Source organism: Sciurus carolinensis, chromosome X (assembly GCF_902686445.1).
Source record: "Sciurus carolinensis chromosome X, mSciCar1.2, whole genome shotgun sequence".
Classification (NCBI taxonomy): Eukaryota; Metazoa; Chordata; class Mammalia; order Rodentia; family Sciuridae; genus Sciurus; species Sciurus carolinensis.
Genome location: NC_062232.1, coordinates 33,246,133 through 33,266,033, shown reverse-complemented (window position 1 = coordinate 33,266,033; position 19,901 = coordinate 33,246,133). Strand labels below are relative to the sequence as shown.

Here is a 19,901-nt window from a genome sequence, read left to right as displayed (position 1 = left end):
CACTGGCAACTTCCCTTAATCTTACTGGGTCCTTCTTTCTTTTCTTTTCTCTTCTCTTCTTTTCTCTTTTCTTTTCTTTCTTTCTTTCTCCTTTTCTTTTCTCTTTCCTGGGGATTGAACCCAAGGGCGCTTAACCACTGAGCCACATCCCCAGCTCATTTTAGTTGCTTAGGGCCTCCATAAGTTGCTGAGGCTGGCCTCGAACTTTCGATCCTCCTGCCTCAGACTCCTGAGCCGCTGGGATTACAGGCGTGCGCCACGGCACCATCTTGAAATTATGCACATTTGAATCTCTCCCAGCTTCATTGGTTCCTCACTCAGTGAAAATCTCTTTGCAACTGTGACCAGAGACCTGCTCGTGCTTTTAGCCTCCATTCTCTGTGAGGCGATGATGATGATGTTGATTTACTTTTTAGTGAAACAAAACATACTCTGTAACCAGCACCCAGCTCAGGAAACGAAGTATCCCCAGGACCCCAGAAATCTCCTCAGGCCTCATTCCAGGTACTAGAGCCCCAGAGGGAACCGTTCCCTGCCCCTCATGCTGAGGATCCAACCCCAGAGCCTCATATATGCTAGTGAAGCTCTGTCACACAGTCCCAGCCCTGTCCTAACTTCTAATGGCATCAGTTTGCACTGCCTGATTGGGAGTCTGCAGAATGCACTTCACTGTGGACTTGGCTTCTTCGGCCGTGCATTGTGCTCAGGAGATCCATCCGTACTGCGTGCGGTGCGGTTCATTCATTCGCTTTCCCATGTCGTATTTCACTGCATGAATACACATTTTATTTATCTACGATTTTACTGTCAGTGGGGCATTTGGGCAGTTTTGCTTTAGGGCTCCTACTAATAATGCCAATGTTAACATTTGTGCACGTGCATTTTGGCATCCGCATATCTGCCGGGTTACTTTGTATACCCAGGAATTGACTTGCTGGGCCATAGGTTATGTCGATGTTCCGAGGCTGCGGTTTCTCCTCCTCCTCCTCCTTTTTTTTTGTGGGGGGTACTGGGGGTTGAACACAAGGACACTTAACCATCAAGCCACATCCCAGTCCCTTTTTTTTTTTTTTTTTTTTTTTAAGAGACAGGGTCTCACTAGGTTGCTTACAGCCTCCCTAAGTTGCTGAGGCTGGCTTCAAACCTGTGATCCTCCTGCCTCAGCCTCCTGAGCTGCTGGGATTACAGGCATGCACCACCGTGCCCAGCTCTTTTTTAATTTTTAATTTTGAGAGAGGGTCTCACTGAGTTGCTGAGGGCCTCGCTAAGTTGCTGAGGCTGGCTTTGAACTTGTGATCCTCCTGCCTCAGCCTCTGGAGTCGCTGAGATCACCGGTGTGCACCTGTGCACCTGACTTCTTTCTTTCTTTTTGATGCTATGCTGGGATGAGCCCAGGCTCCTGCATGCCAGGCAAGCGCTCTCCCCCTCACCTGCAGCCCCAGCCGATTTTCAGCTTTCATAGAGACCGCTGAAGTTCCTTAAAGCCATTGTGTCGACTTCTCCTGCAATCAGCCAAGTCCGAGAGTCCTTGACAGCACTTGGAATTTTCTTTGTCCTTTTAGGCATTCTGGTGTACCCTATTAGATTTTAAGTCCCTGAAGGGCAGAAACAAAGGTTGGATTTTTTTTTTTCTTCTTCCTTTCACATTCTCCCAATGTCTTCAATAAAACTGTCATAAGAAAAATGCTCTGGGAAAGAGAAGTCTGGTTTTCTTTGAAATTTCAGTAAAATCGAAAATGTACTACTTGATCCTTAATGACAGTAGCTTTTGGAAACTGAGAAAAATCAAAATTTGGAGCAAGTTTTAGGTCCCTAGGCCCCTCCCTAATCTGCTTCTGGCGTGCCTCTGGTTCCACAGCTCACACTGCAGGAAGGGCCAGGCTCCCCCAGCCCACGACGCCCTGCTGTCGCCTCTAGCCCTGGGCCACCTGCAGTCCGCCTCCCCGCTCATAGCTCCAGGCTGCCACCTCTTCCACGGAGCCCGTCCCAAGCTAGTGGCCATGATTAAGCCCAATTCTGCCCCGTTGTCTCTGTGCTTACTGTGATAGCCGCAGACTTATCTTTCAATTGTTGTGAAAGGACTTCATATCTTATCTCCTCGGCTCAGCTGTAAGTTCTTAGAGGCAGGGGCCACAGAGCTGTTAAGGTCAAGACCGTCTAAACATTGGGGCGGGATGTGGCTCAGTGGCAAAGCACCTGCCTAGCGTGTGTGAAGCCCTCGGTCCCTTCTCTAGCACTAGCATGTGTGAGGCACCACGTATAAATAAATAAAGGTTCATCAACAACTAATAAAAATATTTTAAAAAATAGATAAATAATAAAGAAGGGACCGGACGCAGGGGCACACACCTGTAATTGCAGCAGCTCGGGAGGCTGAGGCAGGAGGATTGCAAGTTGGAGCCCAGCTTCAGCAATGTAGCGAGGCCCAAGCAACTTGGTGAGACCCTGTCTCCAAATAAACCATAACAAGGGCTGGGGGTGTGGCTCAGTGGTTAAGGCCCCTGGGTTCCATGCCCAGTACCAAAAACGTTTTTTTAAAATGTCTCAATTTAATCCCATGAGCACATACCAGGAATGGGACACCCTTGTGGCAGAAAGTCTTCCTGGTCCCTCCTCATTGTTTTATAATAACCTGACTGAGCTCGGTGGCCCACGGGTGGTTCAGAGACCAGTTGCCTCAAGGCTGCCGGGGTGCCAGTCTAGAATGCAGATCCTGGCTGCAGGCTGAAAATTTGGACTTGGTAGGCCCTGGCAATCTCTGTCTTTCTCACTCACCACAGCTGACGTTGACGCACGGCCAGGTTTGAAAACTCGTTGAATCTGAAAAGAATGTTCTCTCCCTGGAAGTGACAAAATGTCAGGGAGCAGTGCGGTGAGGAGGGGATGTGATTTGATTTCAGACCAGGTTTTAGTCTCCTCTCTGCCAGTTGCCAGGTGTGGCCAGGGGCAAATGCTTCTTCCATCCTCGGGGCCTCAGTTTCACCTTCTGTGAATTGGGAACAACCCAATCTCTTCCTATGACTAGAACCGTGCAAAGAAACAGCTCCGGAACTTTGCCCCTTAAAACAACTGCTCTGTTCGGTTCACATTTCTGTGGGTCGGGAATTCTGGGAAGGGCTCTGCTGGGTACTTCTCAAAAGGGTGTCTTGTGTGTAGTCAGATACGACGGGCCATCTGAAGGCTGGCTGTTGGCCGGGAGCTCTGCTGAGCTGTCCGATGGGACATCAGGATGTGACTTTGTGCTGTGGCGGCTGACTTCATGCTGATGTCTCTAGAGTGGATGCCCCAAGAGAGCTGGGAAGGAAGCATATGGCCTTTTCTGACTTGGCCCTACGAGTCGCACAGAGTCACTTCTGTTGCGTTGAAAACAGTCCCGTGCGCACCTAGGTGTTCAGGTGGCAAGAGTTTCAAATTGCTTGCAGATGTGTTTAAAACTGCCACAGTGCTGGGCGCGGTGGCACAGGGCTGTCATCCCAGCAGCTTGGGAGGCTGAGGCAGGAGGATCGCAAGTTCAAAGCCAGCCTCAGCAATGACGAGGCCCTAAGCAACTCAGTGAGACCCTGTCTCTAAATAAAATACAAAAAGGGCTGGGGAGGTGGCTCGGGGTTAAGCGCCCCTGGGTTCAATCCCTGGTATCCCCGACAAACAAACAAGCAAAACAAAAAACTGCCACAATGTCTTGTGAGGTCATGAGCATTCAGTGTGATGGCGTGTGGACACACGTGAGTGCCCCTTCTTCTACGGGGAGGCTCTGGAAGTTCAGAGGGCAAGGCTGGAGCCCGATGCTACCTTCCCAGCTGTGCTGCTTCGTGTGCACTGGGCCGTAGGGGTGGGCAGAGGGATAATCTGTCTTCATTTCTAGTCATTTCTCATCCCACTGGGTGGTTAACTGCAGGGCCCCTCTGAACCAACTCAGCTCCCCAAAGAGTTTTGGGGTATAGAGGCAGTGAGATCCGCAGGGTCTCCCGTGGTCCCTGTGACCCTCATGTCAACCCTGCCCCTGGCCCTGATCTCAACCAGCAGCTCCTTGGACTCGGGATGGGAACACGGGCTGAGTCGGGGCTAGACACCCTGCTCGGGCCCGGGAGGCCCGCCCGTGTGGTGCCGCTGCACCGAGCAGCCGCTGGACAGTAGCTTTCGGAGCCTTGGTTCTCCTGCCCCGTGCTCATGAGTGGGTCCCTTCCCTGATAGTTGGGGAGCTGAGGATAGCTCAGACAGAGACGCCTAGGGCCAGCTCCTGGGCTCCCGGGGGCGAGGACAGTGGCTTCCTTTCTTGTCTTTTGGGGCTCCAGGCTGCATCCCAGGTACCTCAGGATGGAGAGGCCCGAGGAGGAGGCTGGGTCTCTTCAGCGCCAGAATGGGTAGGATTTGCCCAACGGGTACAGGACAGGCAGGACAACACATGGAAAGGCCATTTGGGGCCTTGGCGATTTGCTGGCACTGGTGAAGGGACCTTGCCTTCTCTTGCTCACACTGTTTGTTTGTTTGTTTTAATTTTTTTAACTTTTTATCCTTTTTTATGCTGGGTTTTGAACCCAGGGTCCCTTTTACCACTGAGCCACACCCCCAGCCCTTTTTTGTATTTTATTTAGAGGCAGGTTCTGCTGAGTTGCTTAGGGCCTCGCTAAGCTGCTGAGGCTGGCTTTGAACTCACGATCCTCCTGCCTCAGCCTCCTGAGCCGCTGGAATCAGCCTGCGTCACCGTGCCTGGCTCCCTCCCTTCTGTACCTGGCCTGAACCCAGCCCACCCCTGAGGCCTGGCCCCCATTTTATGGCCTGATTCTATTTACTTCTGCTCACTAGGACACAAATCCCTGTCCTCCTTAAGTCGCCTCCTTAAGCATCATACCTTGGGAGAAAGGAAAGATGGATGGGGAGCCCAGGCTAACTAGCTCTGTGACCTTAGGAGAGTTACTTAACATCTCTGAGTCTCGATTTTATCATCTATAAAATAGGTTCATACTTGTGACTAATGCCATAGGTAGACATTACTTCCTTAAGGATTAAATTAGGGGATGCATGAAGTATGCACCTTAGTAGGTGCTTAATAAGTGGTGGTTACTTCCAGAGTGATTCTATGGCTGTATATCCGGGTGTTTTATTGTTTTTCTTTGTGGTGCTGGAGGTGGAACCTGGGGCCTCATGCATGCTAGCAAGTGCTCCACCATTGAGTTACGGCCCCAACCCTAGAGAGGGCGTTTGATTAATGGACATCTGGGGATTTGACTTGCACAAGCAGATGTTTATTATTAGAAGCAGATAAAGAAATGGAGGGTCTCCCTTCTTTCCCCTGATGACTGAGGGAGGCATTCCCCCTTCCCTTCCTCTCCTGAGAATTACTTCTCTTCTGCACCCTGGAATTGAAAACAGTGGGAGACTGGGGGGTGGGGGAAGCGGGGACACCCTTAGGAAAGAAATGGTTTAGATAAAAGTTCTTCTCATTTCATTGAAGATCTTCCCCAATATTCACAAAAACATGCTTGCTTCCAAAACTTCTGGATGGAAACTTCTCAACAGTATGTTTCCATGAGATGTAACAGTTTGCTATAGCCGTGTAACAAACCAGCCTGTTATGGTCTGAATATGGTGCTCACATTTCATGTGTTGGAAACTTAATTCCAAAATTCCTGTTGATTAGAGGTGAGGCCTTTGGGAGATAATTAGGATTAGATAAGGCCTCCAAGGTGGGATTCCCACAATGGGACTGGTGACTTTATAAGAGGAAGAAGTTGGGTGCAGTGGTGCATGCTGATAATCCTAGTGACTCAAGAAGCTGGGGAGGAGGATCACAAGTTCAAGGCCAGCCTCAGCCACTTAGGGAGTCCCTATCTCAAAGTAAAAATAAAAAGGACTGGGGGTGTAGCTCAGTGGTAAAGTACCCCTAAATTCAATCCCCAGTACAAAAAAAGCAGGGGAGGGAAACCAGAGCTAGGTCTAGCGTGCTTGCTGTTCTCTCTGTGATGCCCCTCGCCAGATTTCAAGCAGATGCTGGTGCCATGCTCTTGAACTTCCTGGCCTCCAGAACGGTGAGCCCAATATACTCCTATTCTTCATAAATGACCTGTTGTCGGGAGTTTTGTTATAGCAACAGAAAATGGGCTGAGACACATCCTACACCATAGTGGCTAAAAGCAACAGCAATTTCTCTCCCTTGCAGTTGGGTACTTGGCAGGGCAGTGGCTGTGCTGGGCACAGTGGGCTAACTCACAGCTGGAATCAGCAAGGGGACAGCTGTGGGGAGGTCCAGGATGGCAGTTGGTACCAGCCGTCAGCTGCGATGAACTGCAGCTCTCTTCCTGTGGTCTCAAGTCCTCCAGTACGTGAGACTGGCTTCCTTATGTGGCCGACGCGGAACCATCCCAGAGGACAAAGCCAGAAGCTGCAAGGCTTCGGAAGGCTTCATTGCAGAAGTCACACGGTAGCACTTCTGTTCATTCTCTGGGTCTGAACAAGTCAGTAGGCCAGCCTGGATTCCAGGGAAGGGGGCATAGGTGTCACCAAAGTACCTCCGCCTGGAGGCCTAACCCATGGAGATGTATTTGCTCACAGTTTGGGAGGCCGAAAATCTGAGATCAGGGTGTGGGCAGGGCTGGTTCCTTCTGAGGCCACTCTTGTTGGCTCATAGATGGCCACGCTTGTCCCCCGTGTTCACATGGTCTTCCCTCTGTGCTCTAGGCCTGTCCTAACTTTATTTTTTTTTTTTTTTTGCGGTGCTGGGGATTGAACCCAGGGCCTCGTCTTGCAAGGCAAGCACTCTACCAACTGAGCTATCTCCCCAGCCCACCTCCTCTCCTTATGAGGACACCTGTTACAGTGGGTTAGGGTCCACTCTCCTGGCCTCATTTTCACTTAATTACCTCTGGAAGGGCCATATTCTCAAATAAGGTCACATTCTGAGGTCCTGGGGCCTTAAGACTTCAGCTTGTAACACACACGCCTTGGTGGGAAGTGTTATCAAGAGTTCAGGGTTGGGGAGATAGCTCAGTTGGTAGAGTGCTTGCCTTGTAAGCACGAGGCCCTGGGTTCCATCCCCAGCACCACACACACACACACACACACACACACACACACACAAAAAAAAAAAAAGAGTTCAAGTGTTTGTGGCCAGCCGGCTATGCCTGTAATCCCAGACACTCTGGGAGGCTGAGGCAGGAGGATCCCAAATTGGAGGCCAGCCTCAGCCACTTAGTGAGGTCCTAAGCAACTTGGTGAGACCCTGTCTCTAAATAAAAAATAAAAAGGGCTGAGGATGTGGCTCAGTGGATAAGCGCCCCTGGGATCAATCCCTGGTATCCAAAAAAAAAAAAAAAAAAAAAAAAAAAACAGAATTTGTGGCCATGTTTAAGGACTTCTTGAGGTGACCCTGGGCTGTCTCTGCTCTCTTATTTGCCCATTTCAAGGTTTGTGAGGAAAAGCTGCAGCTCTAGGCCCTTGTGTCCTCCAGACTCAGTGTCCCCTGCAGTCGGACCCCTTTTCCAGGCAGCTGCCGGGGGCCACCTCGCCTGCCTTCATTCGCCCCGTCTCTTCCCACTCATTCAGGTGCTCTCGAGTGGACTGGGCGGGTGGAGTCTCAGAACAGGACAAGCCCGGCTGGCCACGCCCGCCCTTGCCACCCAGGCATAGCCCCGCCGCTCTCGCCCGACCGGATGTTTCCCTAAGACGCCTGGCAGGCCCTTCCCAGAGCAGGCTCCCTGCACAGGGTGTCCTACTAGTTGCAGAGCCCTTGATTCACACCTAGGCCTTTTGGTTTTGGTTTTCTTGTTTTCAAGGCACTGGGGATGGAACTCGGGTGCTCTGCCGCTCACCTACACCCCCAGCCCTTTTATTTTTTATTTTGAGACAGGGTCTCGCTAAGGGGTTGAGGCTGGCCTCCACCTTGCCATCCTCCTGCCTCTGCCTCCTGAGTTGCTGGGATTGCTGGTGTGCGCCACCAGCCTGACCATCTGGGGACTGTTTAAGAAGCACTTGTGAAATAGAATCGATTTTATCACAGCTTCTCCGGGGCGTATTCCTACCCTCCAAGTCCCCTGTCCCTCCCCCTGAAGCTATTCCACAGCTGCCTCATCACACCCTGGAAGAAGCAGGATTTTGACCTTGAACTTGGCTCGCAGGCTGTGGGTGGGTGCCAGCGTGGTCCTGGGAGAGCGTTAGCACCTCTACTTGCCCTGCACCTCCTCCCTCACCAGCACCCCAACACACAGCACGGGAGCTTTCGGCTCCCCATCCTGCGTGTCCCTCCTGGGCTGTGTCCCCAGCACTCCAGAGCCAGGTAAATGGAAGGAAGACACAGCCACAGACATCGCCACCCCCAAGGGAAATGAGAGAGTGTGGAAGGAAAGCAGAAAAGGCAGTCAGGGGAGCTCACACGGTTCACAGCTCAGGGTCCAGCAAGCAGAGCTGTGCTCACTGCCACGCGTCGATGGCAGCTGCGCGCTCAGCTGACTGGACACCCAGCCGTCCCCCAGTGCTCTTCGGAAGGTCCCCTGGACACTTTCTCAACCACTGTCCCCACCCCTTGCCACCCCCCCAGCTTGCTCACCCCCTGAAAAGGAGGGACACAAGTTTATCCCAAAGGAGGATTCACCCAGGGATGGAGGGGAAGACCCGATGGGAATTACTCACCACAGCTCTGGTGTAAATCACTGCTTGACCCCCACAGATGTCTTTAAAGGAAGGTTACTAAGTGTCCACCCGGGCATGGTGGCGCACGCCTGTCATCCCAGCGACTCTGGAGGCTGAGGCAGGAGGATTGTGAGTCCAAAACCAGCCTTAGCAACTTAGCGAGGCCCTCAGCAACTCAGCGAGACCCTGTCTCGAAATAAAATACAAAATAGGGCTGGGGAGGTGGCTCAGGGGTCAAGTGCCCTGGGTTCAATCCCCAGTATCAAAAAAAAAAAAGATGAGTAAGCGCGCCTGTCAGCGTTGCCTCAGGCCCGAGGAATGAGGTCACACGTGGTGACTGTTTGCTGCGGCCAAAGCGCCTGCCATACCAAGCAGCGCTGCTAAACCAGAACGTGTTTTCCAAACAGTCTGGCCGGTCAGTCAGGCCCAGGGCGGTGGTGGGTAGCAACAGGCTAAGTGTGTCGCTGGGCCGTGCCCCAAAGCTTGGGCCTTTTAAGCAAGCACTGTGACACTCTGTACTGTGACTTGCCTGCCTGGCCTGGAAATAGAAAACCTCTCTGCCCCGGCGGTGAGAGATCTAAGCCCTAGTGACAGGGCACTTTGAATTCTTGGGAAGAGGGACTGAAGGCTGCTAAGAATATCCAGCCACAGGCCTGACCACAAGCCAGTTAACACCCCGCGTGGCGGCGTCCGTGGTCCTTCCCGCAGAGGAGGAAGCAGCTCACTGGGCAGCCAGAGCCGTGGAGTCCCTCAGCTGGAAGTGTACAGGCATGGCCGCAAAGAGTAAAGGAACATGAAAAGGTAGCTACCCCAGCCGGGCACCGGGGCGCACACCTGTAATCCCAGCAGCTCAGGAGGCTGAGGCAGGAGGATCGCAAATTTGAGGCTGGCCTCAGCAATTTAGCAAGGCCCTAAGCAACTCAGCGAGACCCTGTCTCTAAATTAAATACAAAAAGGGCTGGGGATGTGGCTCAGTGGTTAAGCACCCCTGGGTTCCATCCCTGGTAAAGCAAAACAAACATCAGCCGTGCGATCCTGCCTTCAAGGAATAGATAATCTGAGAAGACGGTGACCTTCCACAGGGTGCTATGAAGGGTCCAGCAGCTTCAGGACAGCAAATGCCAGCAAGAGGTTCTGCCCTGGCTTCTTGCAGCCAGATAGCGTGGGTCTTGTGTCCTAGCAGCCCAGAGCCCGACGGGGAAGCCAGGCACACCGGGGACGTGTTCAAATCCACAGGCCTCGGTTTCTTCATCTGCAAAGCAAAGGGTATGGATTACCATTTCAAAAACATTTGTGGCCTATGCCTTCTGGGACCTCCGTGTTGACACCATTTCAGGGGGTTGCTGGCTGCAAGTAGACCATCCAAGGACCTCAAGTGAGCTGGGCACCGTGGCAAATGCCTACAATCCTAGTGACTCGAGGCTGAGGCAGGAGGATCTCAAATTGGAGGCCAGCCTCAGCAACTTAGTGAGACCCTGTGGGGAAGCACCACTCGATTCAGTCTCCAGTGCCAAAAAAGGGACCTCAGGTAAAGGGAGCCAAGTTGGGGTTTCAGGGAGAGTTTCCTGGAGGGCCGCAGAGGCCTGCAGGAGATCATGAGAAGAAATGTCTCCACCTTCAGGGGCTGGGGAGGGGATTCAGTGGGACAGCATGTTGAGCATGTGTGAGGCCCTAAGTTCCATCTCCAGTCAAAAGAGAGACAGAGAGAGAGGAATATGTACCCCTTCATTCAGCAAAGGCAGAGGTCAGCTTCTAGATTATGCCACACACAATTCACAAAGGCGCGGGCACGGGGAACTCCTGTCCCACTCTGCTTCAGCCTTAGGGACTGTTCTGTCTTCCTCACAGACTCCAGGGTCCGTCTCTTCAGGGCCTGTGCACGGCCATTGCCTTTCTGGAACTCTCTTTCCCCCGACTCATCCAGCTGGTGCCTTCTTGGCTCCAGATCATTTCTTTTTGCTTTTCTTTTCTTTCTTTCTTTTTTTTTGGTACTGGGGGTTGAACTCAGGGGCCCTGAACCACTGAGCCACATCCCTGAGCCTTTTTATTTTTTATTTTGAGACAGGGCTTCACTGAGATGTTTAGGACCTCACTAGGTTGCTGAGGCTGGCCTCCAACTTTCAGTCCTCCTACCTCAGCCTCCTCAGTTGCTGGGATGACAGGCATGCGCCACCAAGCCTGGCTTCCAAGTCATTTCTTAGGTTGGAGTCCCAGGCCATCCTAGCTACCTTCCCTCCCTCCACTCTCGGCCACACTGCCGTGTCATCTTTGTGGAACTTGTCGGAAGTTGCCTTCTTCACTTGCTTTTCTGTGTACGGTCATTTCCCAGAGGGTAGGGACCTTGGCACTCAGGACAGCTCATGGCACAAAGGAAACAGCCATCAAATAGTCCATGAGCCGAAAGAAGCCCGCGCGTAGACTTGGTGCCAGATGGCTGTGCACTCAGGCTGTGGTGGAGGGAAGGGTGGGGGAGGGGCGAAGCAGGGGACAACCTGGTCTGGACCAGAGTCTGGGGTACGGCAGGAAGGACTGTCTGAACAGGTCTCTGAGTGACTGGGACAGGAGGTGGAGGGAGTCTGGACACAGGCCAGCTCCCAGGGAGGCCCTGATCGATGTGCGAAGGGGCTGGAAATAGAAAGGCAGAGCGAAGGTGTCTGATGGGCCCGCACAGGGCTGGTGGGCTTGCTCAGGTTTTCGTCTTGATCTGCATAGTGACGGCTGCTGGGGCTCCATCACTCTGACTTTACTCCTGCGGCCATCCTCCTACTACTGTGCAATCTGGCCACTTGGGAATCCTGGTGTTCCTTACGCACGGCAGGCACGCTCCTGCCACAGGACCTTTGCACTGCCAGTTTCTCTGCCTGCAACACTATTCCCATGAAAATCCACTTGGCTCACTCCCTCCCCTCCTTTGAGTCTTTGCACACATCTCGCTTCTCAAGGAAGCCTCTCCCAGCAAGCCTGAATTCTGCAAATTTCTTCCTCACCTTGCTTCCTGATGCCCCTTACCTGAGCCCATTTTTTTTTTTTTGGTACCGGGGATTGAACCCAGGGGTGCTTAACCACTGATCCACATCCCCAGCCCTTTTTCTGTTTTATTTAGAGACAGGGTCTCGCTGAGTTGCTTAGGGCCTCGCGAAGTTGCAGAGGCTGGCTTTGAACTCATGGTCCTCCTGCCTCAGCCTCCAGAGCCGCTGAGATTACAGGTGCCCACCATCCATCATCCTAGGTCATTTCCTGACCTGTTAACAACCTTGATCGTTTTTTGGACCCTCTCTGTCTTGCTGGGATATCTGTGCCTGGAGGACCAGCGTCTGGTTTGTTCCCAAGGTGTGTCGCGTTCCTAGAATGGCCTCCAGCCCTAGTAGCCCACCCTTTGTGTAGCGTGGTCTGCAGGCTGCTGTTCACGAAGGGAACGGCGGAGGGGCAGGAGCAGGTAAAGGGGACCAGTTTGGAGGTCCTTACCGCATACTGGGCACTAGGCTGTGCTGGGCCGGCAGAGCCCCGGATGCTGAGGCAATGGGCGACTCCTGGAGCTGCAGAGAGGAAGGAAAACAGGCTTTGGTGAGGGGTCAGGTGGCAGGGAGGACTGGCAAGGTCAAGGGGTGGAAGGGAAAGGGATGTTCCTGGAGGGAAGCATGCATGGGCCACAGTGCAGGGGACAATGACAACTCCAGTGGCTTGGGCCATTTTCTGTTACACAACATTCCCGAGATGAGGTAGATTTTTTGTTTTGTTTTGTTTTAATTTTAATTTCTTTTTGGTACTGGGGATTGAATCCAGGGGTATTCTACCACTGATCTACACTCCTATCCCTTTATTTTGAGACCGGGTCTCCCTAAGTTGCTGAGGCTGGTCTCCAACTTGCAATCCTCCTGCCTCAGCCTCCCAAGTCGCTGGGATTATAGGTGTGCACCAAGACCAGGTAGTTTATAAAGAATAGAAATTTAGGGACTGGGGTGTAGCTCAGGCCTTGGGTTTTAAAAAAAAAAACCGGGGGGAGCAGAGGAAAGGAAGAAAACAAATACAAGTTTTCTTGGCTCAGGGTTCTAGAGGCTGGGAATTCTCAGAGAATGTTGCTGGCATCTGCTGTGGGCCTTCGTGCTGTATCTTGACGTGGCAGGGTCATCGCATGCTGAGACAGAGCAAGGGTACTCGCTCAGGTCTCTGTTCCTAAAAGCCAGGCGCAGGCGCACATCTGAAATTCCCGCTACTAAAGAGGCTGAGGCAGGAGGATGGCAAGTTGGAGGCCAGCCTCAGCCACGTAGTGAGGCCCTAAGCAACTTACTAAGTCTCGTCTTTGTCTTGAAATAAAATATACAAAAGAAAGACCGGGGATGTGGCTTAGTGGCTAAGCACCCCTGGGTTCAGTCCCTGGTACCAAAAAACAAAAACAACCCAAATGCAAAGCTAAAGCCATCTCGAGCCCTGCCCTGGTGACCCCATCTAACCCTACTCACCTCCAAAGGCCCCACCTTCAAACACCATCCGCGCATGACTTTGGGGATTGCGTTTCAAACACACGAACTTTGGGGGACACCTTCAGACCACCTGGAGCACCGGTTTGCGCTGGAGGGGTGTGCCCGCGGAGAAGGCAGGCAGACCACAGGAGAGACTCGCAGTGACTGAGCCGCACAGTGGAGCAGAAAGTTTGCTTGCGGGGCTGGGATGTGGCTCAGGGGTAGAGCACTTGCCTCCCAGGAGGCCCTGGGTTCCACCCCAGCGCTGCCGCCAAAAGAGAAAGATCCTTTGCTTTCCTTCACCTGTGTGTTGGTTTGTTCGGTCCTGGGGACTGAACCCAGAGGTGCTTTGCCGCTGAGCCACGTCCCCAGCCCTTTTTGTACTTCATTTAGAGACAGGGTCTCACTAAGTTGCTTAGGGCCTCACACATTTGCTCAGGCTGGCCTCAAACATGTGATCCTCCTGCCTCAGCCTCCAGAGTCGCTGGTATTACAGGCGTGTGCCACCGTTCCCTGGTAGGGTTCATGTGATTTTAACATTTGCTTCCTTACTGCCCATAGGACAACTGTACTGTCCCCTCCCAGCACCCCAGTCGGAGGATCTACACACTCCTGCTGTGAGATCTTGTGCCCAGAGCAGGCATGTAAATTTAAGCCTTATTCTCTTCCATTTGTTTACTTTTAATAATTTATTGGATTCTTGATTTGTTACCATTTTATTGAAGTATAGCGCACAGAAAAGTGTATAAACCCTAAGTCTGATGAATTTCAACAAGTCGAGCACACCCATGTGACCAGCATCCTGATCAACATGCAAAACACTCCCAGTCCCCCAGAATCCCCCACTGTGCTCCCCACTCCAAGGGTAACTCTTGGTCCAACTTCTCACACCTTAGATTAATGTCTCTGCCCATTTTTCAACTTGGAAAATGGAATCCTTCTGCAGTTTTGTTTGGTGGGGGTGAGGGGGAATACTGGGTATTGAACTCAGAGGCCCTCTGCCAGTGAGCTGCACCCCCAGCCCTTTTTAGTCTCTTTTAGGATAGGATCTTGCTAAGTTGTTGAGGCTGGCCTCCATTTGCGATCCTCCTGCCTCAGCCTCCCAAGCAGCTGTCCTGCACAGTGTTTGAAGCTGATTTCCTTTGTGTAACCTTTCCCTTCTGTGCTTGCAGTTTCCAAAAGAAGCAGCCTCTCAAATGAGGCAAGTGATCCAGGCTGGGCCCCTGGAATTCCCTCTGGTCTGTGGAATAAATACTTCAGGAAAAGCTCAGAGGAGCCCTAGTAGAGACAGTGGGGGCGGGGGAGTCAACAGCAACTCTGTGTGGCTCAGAGGACAATATGGGTGTTTTAAGCGAATGATAACATTGCGTTAGGTGCAGCAGGGGATACAGAAGTGGAAGAAGTCCTTCAGGGGAGATAAGAGTCAGCCAGGTTGTATCTTTTTCTGGGGGCGTGGGGGGAGACAACCAGGGATTGAGCCCGGGGTGCTTAACCACTGAGCCACATCCCCAGCCTTTTTGTATTTCATTTAGAGACAGGGCCTCGCTGGAACTCGCGATCCTCCTGCCTCAGCCTCCGGAGCCCCGGGGATTACAGGCACGCGCCACCTCGCTGGGCCTTTAGTGTCTTAAATGGCAAGGTGAGGAAAGAAAGCAGCACACAGCGAAGGAAGGAGGAGGGAGAAAGTGCTGGGAAGGCTGGCAGGGTGGGACTCCCTGCCTCCCCGAAGGACGTCCTCTGCTACCCAGGTCACTCTTCTGGAAAACTCTCTAGAGATTGAAAGGGGAGTCCTTGCCTTGGAGAAAGAGAAGACAAGTTCTGTCCTCTCAAGTCATCCAGGAAGGTTGTGTGTGTGCGCGTGAGAGAGAGGGAGGGAGGGAGGGAGAGGGAGGGAGAGAGAGAGGGAGAGAGAGAGAAAGAGGGAGGGAGAGGAAGAGAGGGAGGAAGACAGGGAGAGGGAGAGAGGGAGGAAGAGAGGGAGAGGGAGAGAGGGGAGAGGGAGGGAGGGAGAGGAAGAGAGAGAGAGAGAGAGAGAGAGAGGGGAGGGAGAGAGGGAGAGGAAGAGAGAGAGGGAGGAGAGGGAGAGAGGGAGAGGGAGGGGAGAGAGAGGGAGAGAGAGAGAGGGAGAGAGAGGAGGGAGAGAAGAGAGAGAGAGAGGGAGGAGAGGGAGGGAGAGAGAGAGAGAGAGAGAGAGAGAGAGAGAGAGGGAGGGAGAGAGAGGGAGGGAGGGAGAGGAGGAGGAAGGGAGAGGAAGAGAGAGAGGAGGGAGGGAGAGAGGGAGAGGAAGAGAGAGAGAGGGAGGGAGAGGGAGAGAGGGGGGAGAGAGAGGGAGAGAGAGAGGGAGGGAGAGAGAGGAAGGGAGAGGAAGAGAGAGAGAGGGAGGGAGAGGGAGAGAGAGAGAGAGAGAGAGAGAGAGAGAGAGAGAGAGAGAGAGAGAGAGGGAGGGAGAGAGAGGAAGGGAGAGGAAGAGAGAGAGAGGGAGGGAGAGGGAGAGAGGGGGGGGAGAGAGAGGGAGAGAGAGAGGGAGGGAGAGAGAGGAAGGGAGAGGAAGAGAGAGAGAGGGAGGGAGAGAGGGAGAGGAAGAGAGAGAGAGGGAGGGAGAGAGGGAGAGGAAGAGAGAGAGAGGGAGGGAGAGGGAGAGAGGGGGAGAGAGAGGGAGAGAGAGAGGGAGGGAGAGAGAGGAAGGGAGAGGAAGAGAGGAAGAGAGGGAGAGGGAGAGAGGGAGGAAGAGAGGGAGAGGGAGAGAGGGAGGAAGAGAGGGAGAGGGAGAGAGGGAGGAAGAGAGGGAGAGGGAGAGAGGGAGAGAGAGGGGGAGAGAGAGGGAGAGAGGGAGAGAGAGAGAGAGGGAGAGGGACAGGGAGAGAGGGAGAGAGAGAGGGAGAGGGAGAGAGAGAGGGAGAGGGAGTGGGGGGGCACGGAGACCCTGCTGGGCAAGCACAGCTCTGGTGGTGGCCTCTAAGGGGCTCTGGCTGGGCAACAGCACTGGCCCCTTCCCCCAGGACGATGCCCTTGACGAGAGAGAGGCTGGAAGGGCGGAGGGGCTCAGGGATTGGCGGAGGCCTTTGAGAAGTGTAGCACCCTCAGTCCAGAGAGGGTGAAGGTTAGGGTTGGGAAGTCGTGTGTCCCCCGAGGATTCAGGTGCTGGAAGCTTGGTCCTGCTATGGCAGTGGCGGCAGTGGGGAGGTGGCCAGGTGATTGGGTCCTGACAGCCCTTGAGAAGGGATCCATGCAGGTCTCTGGAGTGGATGAGAATGCGCCGCTTACAGCCAAGCCACCACCTTCCTCTCGTCCCTCTGCCTGAGGCTGTTTGCCTTCCTGCTTCTCTGCCATGCTGTGATGCGCCGGGCAGCCCGCACCAGAACACCAGTGCCATGCTCTTTGAACCTTCCAGCTACAAGAATCGTGTGCCAAAGAAACCTCTTTACTTCATACAACACTCCACCTCAGCTACTTTGTTACAGCAACGCAAAGTGAACCAAGACTGAGTGACTTTCCCAAGGCCATGCACTGAGGGAGCCAGCATTGGAAACTGGACCTCCCGTCCCCTTCAGGGTTCTTTCTGTGACTGTGTACCACCCTCTCACTTTACAAAGAGCTTAGTGTTGCCACCCAAAGAGCTGAATTACCTCATTTTTGAAAGGCGCTATGAATTCAGTGCTATTATGTGGAATGGGGCAAAGATGTCGCCAGCAGGCGTGACATTATAATTCATGTCCTACTTCTTCTATTTATCTTTGCCGGGTTTTGTGTATCTTTGGAAGCAGCCTTAAATCATTATTGGAACAAAGTAGGGAGAAAAATAATAATATATAATTATAAATGAGGAATAGACTGCGTGATCCTATTAATTGCAATCTTTATTTTTGGTCTTTTGAGAATAATTAAAGGATTAGGCCTCAATTGGTGGAGGTGGCGGGTTAGCTTTGAACTCTAAACAGTAACATCACCTACTGTCAGAGCAGCTCCAAAGGCTGTGCTCCAGCCTGGGAGTATTTACTCTCTGCCGAGGAGAAACTGGCAACTGCTGGAAAATCAAGCCCAAAAGCAAAGGGAGACTCTGCAGAGAAGAGGCGGTGCATTAATCACAGCCTGCAGACCGGGAGCACAGGACAATGGCTGGTCTGAGGGAAGATGGGACGAAATTATCTTCCAGATTGATCTTCTCTCCTCGGAGCTCCCTGTGCCCGCCAGCAGGCCAGAAAGGTCCTGTCGCAGCTACTGGTACCGAAGCCACAAGGGCGTCCGCCGGGCTGCCCCACGCGCTTTGTCCAGGAACAGGGCATTACCACCCTGCATTCGGGTCAGCCCTTCGAAATGGAGAGAAAACCAAGGTGCCTAGCAAGTCTGGAATTCAGTCGCCAGTGTCACACCATGATGGCAGGACCAGTGACAACTTGGATACAAACTGGGGCTTTGGGAATAGGATGATGAGTTTGCAGGTGAGCAGGCACGTCTAAGCCTCGGTTTCCTCATCTGTGAAGTGGGGATGAAAGGCTAGCTGGATTATAGAGAGGAGCGGTGTTTGTAAAGTGCTTAGAACTGCGCTGGGCAGATCAAAAGGGCCGGATCCGTTCTCGCTGTTGCTCTTCTGAGAGCTGCAGGTGGAGTCTCTTCTTGCCCATGTTCCTCCCCGTGACAAGAGCGCAAGTGACTCTCTCCCAACACTGAGCCACACTTTAGGACACTTTCCAAACACAGCTACAGATTCTGCTCATTCTCCAAGGCCTCCCAGGGAGGAAGGCAACTCTTTATTCAGATGATAAATCCTGGAGAACAAGACCGATCAGCTGAGACCTGCTGATCCCGGAAAGAAAGAAAGAAATTCCTTTTATGATATTTACTGCAGTTGGCAAGTAGCCAGGCTGACCCCAGAAGGACCTGGTTGGAGAAGCTGTGTAGGACTTGATCCCAGAAAGAGTTTAACATTTGGGGGGACAGTTCATGTGCATGGGAGGCAAACTGTGTACTTTATTTTTTATTTATTTTATTTTTTTGCGGTGCTGGGGATTGAACCCAGGGCCTTGTGCTTGCAAGGCAAGCACTCTACCGACTGAGCTATCTCCCCAGCCCCAAACTGTGTACTTTATAGGAAAGAACCGAGTTTGGACTCGGGCGGAACCCTTGTAGCTACTTCCTGCTAGATTGGCCATATATTGGGGGGGGGGGCAATTCTAAGAGCTTCGGTGTCCTCGACTATAAAATGTGAATAGTAAAACCTACCCCATGGGATTATTTTGGGGTGAAAGTGAGATAACTTGGAAATGTGCCTAATAAAGTAACTGAAGAAAACATCCTCAATAAGGACGGGTGTGTGGGGTGTGGTGGCACACACCTGTAATCCCAGCAACTCGGGAGGCTGAGGCAGGAGGATCGCAAGTTGGAGGCCAGCCTCGGCAATTTAGTGAGACCCTAGGCAACTTAGCAAGACCCTGTCTCAAAATAAGAAATAAGAAGGCTGTGGCTATGGCCCAGTGGCTGAGCACCCCTGGGTTCAATCCCTGGTTCCAAAAAAAAAAGCAGTAGCTATTTTTACCATGTAAGAATTATTCATTGTTGAAAAAGACTTACCTCACCATGAAATGCAGCGTAGTGACACAGTTACTGTCATGAGATCAAACGACATGGAATTGGGATAACTCAATTGCCCGAGGTCAGCTGGGACCAGAGCCCACACTTTGGGTTCCTGAGGGTCTCAAGGAGAAAGGCAGACCCATCTTCTGTCATGAAGTAAGGACCAAGTGGTTGGCAGTAGGCAAGGTACTCTAGGGGGGACTTCGTCTTGCTCTTTGATAAGGGGGGGCCCTCTTTGATCTTCTGGGCATGACATTCTGCAGCACTTAGTAAGGATCCGACTACCTGGGTCCCTGTGACAGAGAAGGACCTGTGCATATGCCCCCCATTCCCACAGGCCCGGAAGGTAACGGCTACGCCAGCCTCCTGCTTAACTGTCCCAGTCTCTGGCTGCAAGTCCACACCCTCCCCTGCCCGTTTGCCCAGCTTCACAACTTTGTGCGCTCTTGAACTTGGTTTCTTCTCTGCCCATTATACAGAACATTAGTGTCTTGAACGCGTGACAGTTTATCGTTGATCAGGTCTGCTCTCAGCATCTCCATTGCAGCTACCACGCTGGGCCCTGGGGGTGGGGATGTAGCCGGAAACAGTACTCTGGAAACATTCTGTGTATCCGGTTTCACTGCTGGAAGTTGATGCAAGCTTAGGACATGGCGATGACACGCCCTGCCCATATGGAGCACTCAGTCTTGTTGGGGACCTAACTGACCAGGGGAGAACCCAAGACCCTATGGTCCTGTGTGTCTGGCTCTCAGAGGGTAAGACAGACAGTGGCAGGAACCAAGTGGCAGGGGAAGGAGTGACCTTGTGAAAGAGTTTGGGTTTCCTTCCAAGTGGGGTAGTGACACGTGACATATTTTTGAAAGAACTTTCTAGCTGCCATGTGGAAGATAGACGGCAGGAGAGTGGTAATGGTGCCGCAGAGACCCGTTGGAATAAGGATCCTGGATAATGATCCAGAGGAGAGAAGGTGGTGGCCTAGCCTGAGGTGGATGTACAAGTATGTTTACTGGGTCGAATGCCTGGAAGTACAGTCAGCCCTGCCGTGGAACGGAAGGAGGGGAGGCGGGAGATGAAGGAGAGGTCATTTTTGGGGGGAGAGGGGGCACCAGGGATTGAACCCAGGCACTTAACCACTGAGCCGCATCCCCAGCCCTTTTTACTTTTTATTTAGAGACAGGGTCTTGCTAAGTTGCTTAGGACCTCGCTAAGTTGCTGAGACTGGCCTTCAACTTGGGATCCTCCTAC

At 52.6% G+C, this 19,901-nt stretch overlaps 1 protein-coding gene across 2 annotated transcripts in view; it reads left to right on the top strand.

Annotated features, from left to right (window-relative positions):
- Bcor (BCL6 corepressor) overlaps window positions 1–19,901 on the top strand; it is a 91,913-nt gene that overhangs the window by 12,141 nt on the left and 59,871 nt on the right. The window lies entirely within an intron of this gene.